Source organism: Myxine glutinosa, chromosome 2, assembly GCF_964187855.1.
Source record: "Myxine glutinosa chromosome 2, kmMyxGlut1.1, whole genome shotgun sequence".
In the NCBI taxonomy this organism is placed as follows: Eukaryota; Metazoa; Chordata; class Myxini; order Myxiniformes; family Myxinidae; genus Myxine; species Myxine glutinosa.
In genome coordinates, this window is record NC_136262.1 from 241,543,347 (window position 1) to 241,549,346 (window position 6,000).

The following is a 6,000-nucleotide window of genomic DNA, read 5'->3' on the forward strand; positions in this document are numbered from 1 at the left end:
TCGAGTTTAAAGTAAAATGAGGAAATAACGCAAGGGTTTCCATCCGTGACATTCGCGGATTCCCCATGTGCAGTTTCGCCATTGACTGGATATAGCAACATTCAGACTGGCTACGTTTTTTGTCCAAGTCCATCACGAACCTGCTGTCTATGCTTGACGTTCGACTAAAGGTGGCACAGGAATGTGGAATTTATTGAAAACTAGACCAATGCGACTGTGTCGCCAATATGCCTCTGCATAGTCCCACAACCTGGTAAAGCCCTGGTGTTGGGCTAGCGGCTAGGGTGCCAGCTTAGGATCCTAGGATCTTGGGTTCGAATCCCGGTCGATCGCTGAATTAACACCAGGGGGGTTGACTCAGCCTGTCATCCTTCCGAGGTCGGCAAATTGAGTACCAGTTCACTGGTAATTCCCTGTTTGTCGTAAAAAGGCGACAAAAAGGGTTGGCGGCAGGAAGGGCATCCGGCCGTAAAACATTGCTTCAAAAAGGGGACCAAAAAACAACAACAACCACGGTCCCCGAAAAAGGCCAACCCCCGCTTGCGGGGAAAAATGGCCTCTAAAGGTGGTTTTTTTTTTATAGTCCCACAACGGGTAGATGCCATCACTCTGCATATATGTATGGGTAGGGGATCGCGTTTGTGAAGTTTTGTGTTGATTGCATATGGTTCGTTTTTCGATCGAAGATGGCTGCCAAACCACGTGACCTATGACATCATCATTTTCAAACTATATGCAGCAGTGCTGTTGGATGATATTTGTAAAATTTTGCATGGGTAGGGTGAGCCGTTTCAGAGATATAATTATTTAATATTTTCCTCCAATCCAATATGGCTGCCAAACCATGTGACCTATGATGTCATAAATTTAATATTTCAATACAAATGGGTCATAGATCATGTGCATGCAATTTCAAAATTTTAGGATAAGGCATTAGATTAAAACAATTTTGGCTGGTACACCACTTCACCTATGATGTCATCATTATCATGCTTTTGTTCCCCATTGGGAGTACTTGACAATGTGCGAAGTTTCAAATTTTTGTGATGGGCAGAGAATGGTGTGACATTGATTAACAAAAGCAATAGTTGAAAAATTTAAAGCACAAAAGGTAAATGCATAGTTGGACGTCCGAGATCAAAAACCAATTGGGACCACCATCGGCATGTCATCCTCCATCATTACCCGCAATCTTTTCTACCCCCATTAACCTACCTAACCCAACCATTTTACTTGCAGTTTTCTACGTTTCCTCCCCTCCTCTTTTCCTTTTTTTTCATTCCTTTGCTTGTTGTGTCCGACTTGTGGCTCCACCACCTCACTGTCGGGTTGGTTGAGGTTTTACCCTCTGCCACCTTGCTCTTCCATGAGCCTCAGTTTTGTATCAAAAAAATAAATAAATCAAACAACGTGAATAATTCAGGGAACCAGATTCGATTAAAAATGGAGACTGGAATTAACAGACAGAGGTGAAAACATAATATCAGCCCACCTTGAGTGGTAGAGGTAACTAGAACAGCACTCGGTAGAGCGCAGACCTCCACCAGGCTGAACAGTTCACATTTTGTATCACACTGATGGGCCGAATCTGGATTCGGACCTGAACCAAAATCGAATCGCCTTGTTCTTGTCGCCAAACCAACTCATCCACCAAGTTTAGTCATAAATCGTCCAAAACCTTTTTAAATATCATGTTATATAATCGCTTTTCGTCTGATCTCTCACCAACATCGAATCGAATCGTCCTTGTCAGACACCCAACCTGCCTATCAAGTTTCGTCCAAACCAGTCTTTAACTTAACTAACTCCGAGGGCCTTTCACTCACTCACCGCAGGCAGGTTGGTGGTCTTTCCGTCTTCTACCGACTCCTCTCCGGCCTTGCTCCCCCAGCTCTCTGGGCTCTGTCCCCCAAATATTCCTACAGGTCGCACAAGATTTGCCTGCAACCCTCTTATGGTTAAACTGCCAAAATCAAGACTCTCTGCTCACCTTCACTCCTTCATTCCTCTTTTCTCCCGCCTCTGGAACAAACTCCCTCACTCTCTTCAATCCCACTCCACCCTCCAGGTCTTTAAAACAGCTGTTCACCACCATCTCTTATCTTCCCCCATCCAAAACCTTGATCTTTTCTACCCCCACTAATTCACCCCAGATCCACTTTTCTGAAATACGGACTTCTTTCCTGGAAGTCCTTGCAGTGTCCATGTGTTTTATACCTCTCCCACTCCCCGCACCCCCTTCCCAAGCCTCCTCCCCCCAAGCCCTCTCCCTCCCACAGATCTCCCGATGTTCCTGCTCTCAGGTGTTGTGCTTTTGTGCTTCCTCCTCTCTCCCCATCTTGTCTCCCATTCCCTTTGTTATGTCTTGTGTCCGTTTGTTTTTGTCATTAATGTTAGCTCTTACACGAGCCTCGATCTTGTATACCAAAAAAAAACAAAAGAAAACTTTTTTGACATATCCGGTTATTTTTTTTTATTTTTTTTTTTGTATACTGAATCGAGGCTCGTGAAAGAGCTGACATTTACTTCACAAACAAATCAACCAGACAAACATAATATATAAAAAGAGGGAGCGGAAGACAAGAGAAGGGGAAACATGTATCGGTTTCAAAATAAAAACAAAACTCTCGGATCCGGATTTTTACCAAAATTGAACCAATTCCGTCTTGTCAAACACCCAACCTGTCCACCGAGTTTCGTGCGAATCCATCCATAACTTTTTGAGATATCCTGCTATGTATCGGTTTTAGCCCTATCACTCAATGGTAAAGAGTCACTTCAAAATAAAAATAAAACTCTCGGATCTGCATTTTTACCAAAATTGAACCCATTCGTCCATGTCAAACAACCAACCTGTCCACCAAGTTTCGTCCGAATCCATCCATAACTTTTTGAGATATGCTGCTCACAGACAGACAGATACACAGACATTGGTGAAAACATAACTTCCATCCAACTTCGGTGGTGGAGTTAACAAGACAGAACATTTAGCAATGCAAAGCACAGCAGCATATATAGATTACAGTAGATCTGAGAATGAACGATATATTACTGAAGTAGCTCTGTGCGTGCTCTCGCTGGCACACAGACTGATTTAGCAGAGCCTCTCCCGTCCCTTCGTGAATAGGCGAGGCTGACTAAAGTTCAGGGCTGCATAATCATTCATTTGAGGTCATAAACCACCTGCCATGGTTAAACTGCCAAAATCTAGGCTCTCTGCTCACCTTCACTCTTTCATTCCCCTTTTCTCCCACCTCTGGAACAAACTCCCCCACTCCCTTCAATCCCACTCCTCCCTCCAGGTCTTTAAAACAGCTGTTCAACACCATCATCTCTTATCTCCCCCCATCCAAAACCTTGATCTTTTCTACCCCCGCTAATTCACCCAGATTCCACTTTTTTGAAATTCCAACTTCTTTCCTGGAAGTCCTTGCAGTATCCATATGTTTTATACCTCTCCCACCTCCCCCCAAGCCCTCTCCCTCCCACAGATCTCCCGATGTCCCTGCTCTCAAATGTTGTGTTTGTTCCTTCCCCCTCTCTCCCCATCTTGTCTACCGCTCCCCTTATTTTGTGTTTTGTGTGTCGGTTTGACTTTTTGTGTGATTAATGTTAGCTCTTTCACGAGCCTCGATCTTGTATAGAAAAAAACAAACAAAAAAAAAACATCCAAAAACCATCCAAACCAATAAAATCTTTGTGTGCCTCATCTTGTATACAAAAAATAATAATAAAAAAAACCCAGAAATATTTTCCAAATGTTTTTTATTTTATTTTTTTGTATGTTTGTTTTTTGTCATTAATGTTAGCTATTACACGAGCCTCGATCTTGTATACAAAAAAATAAAATAAAAAAAACCAGAAATATTTTCCAAGAAATGTTTTTTTTTTTTTTTTCTTGTATGTTTGTTTTTTTGTCATTAATGTTAGATCTTACACAAGCCTCGATCTTGTATACAAAAAAAAAAAGAAACCAGAAATATTTTCCAAGAAATGTTTTTTAAATTTTATTAAATTTTTTTGGTATGTTTGTTTTTTGTCATTAATGTTAGATCTTACACAAGCCTCGATCTTGTATCCAAAAAAATAATAATAAAAAAATTCCAAAAAATGCTTTTTCTTTTATTTTTTTTGTATGTTTGTTTTTTGTCATTAATGTTAGATCTTACACGAGCCTCGATCTTGTATACAAAGAAGAAAAAGAAAAAAAACCAGAAATATTTTCCAAATGTTTTTTCTTTTTTTGGATGTTTGTTTTTTTGTCATTAATGTTAGATCTTACACGAGCCTCGATCTTGTATCCAAAAAAAAGAAAAGAAAAAGAAAAAAAGAAAGAAAGAAGAATCAAAATGTAAAATGCCTCAAAAGATTCCATCTATCTATATCTATCTATCTATATAATTATAAAATTGAAATCTTGCGTGTTTGTATGTAACATTCGATCGGTCCGGGGGCGTGGCGTACCCCTTTGAGAGAGTAGTAATATCCACCATTTTATTAACTCGCATAGCTTTGAGGCCTGTTTTGTAGGCCTGTGGTGTCTTGCTCTCTCTCTCAGTTTTATTTCAAATCAAATTCGATATATCATTTCATTTTTCACAGTCGCTAACATAGTTTTAGACTCGGTTGAAAAAAAACGGGAAGAAAATCCGATGAAAGTTTCCGTTTATAGAACGAAATGAATTCTGAAAGGCTTGTATCTTCAAGGCCATTGAGTCTGTTTCACGCCTTTATCTTCAATGTAAGTCGCCATCTGATTTCATTTTTATCAATGGTTTTAGACTCGGTAAAAGAAATAATTGAGAACATTCACGCACACACGGGAAATTGCAGAGATATATTTTAAAAATCGCGCCACGTTGATATACGAAAATACACCGCCTAAAATAACAGGCATACAGTATATAATCTTCGTCATTTCATTCAACATTATTACCCGGAAGTAAAATATGTTTCAGGAAATTACCGAGAGATATTTCTTCGATTTTTTTTATTATTTATATGCGCATACACTTTAAATAGGTTTATTTGAAATCTTTAATTTTCACAATGTAATTTATTTGTCATTTGATGATCGGCAAAACGATAGCACAAACACAATACTATTTGCAGGAAGAATGTCGTATCAACCCTCCGACGGCGCTACGGACGCGGACAACGAATCACACCTCACGTCTATGGACGCGAATAGCAACATCCGCACGAATCAGTCATCAATGATTTTCATTGACGCGCCTGGAGGCACAGGGAAGACGTTTCTTATTAACCTGATTCTCTCTAAAGTGAGAGCGAGTGGAGAAGTTGCCCCCTGCGGTGGCCTCATCTGGCATAGCTGCTACCCTCATGCCTGGTGGAAGAACAGCGCACTCAAGGTTCCAAATCCCTCTGACACCGAGGGAAGATGTCGTATGCAAGATCGATAAAAATTCCACTATCGCAGACCTCTTTCGAAGTACAAAACTCATCGTGTGGGATGAGTGTCCTATGATCAGGAGAGAGAGTTTCGAGGCTGTGGATCGCACGTTGCGTGATGTATGTGACAAAGACGAGCCTTTTGGAGGGATCTTGACGATATGCTGTGGTGATTTCCGTCAATGTGATCGGAGATAAGGGCCGAAATCACGTGTCACAGGTAAGTGATTTAGAACGCTGGAGAGGTGAGCCTTATGGCTTGCTGGCCCAAATAATCTCCCTGATGATGTCCAGCGTTCGCTTTAGTTCTATTCTCATATCTATTCAAACTGACATTGACCCAACGGGTCATGGGTCGTCTAGGGGTAGCATCATCATCATCATTGGCTGAGGGGTAGCATCATTGGCTGAGGCGTAGCATCATTGGCTGAGGGGTAGCATCATTGGCTGAGGGGTAGCATCATTGGCTGAGGGGTAGCATCATTGGCTGAGGGGTAGCATCATTGGCTGAGGGGTAGCATCATTGGCTGAGGTGTAGCATCATTGGCTGAGGGGCGACATCATTGGCTGAGGGGTAGCATCATCATC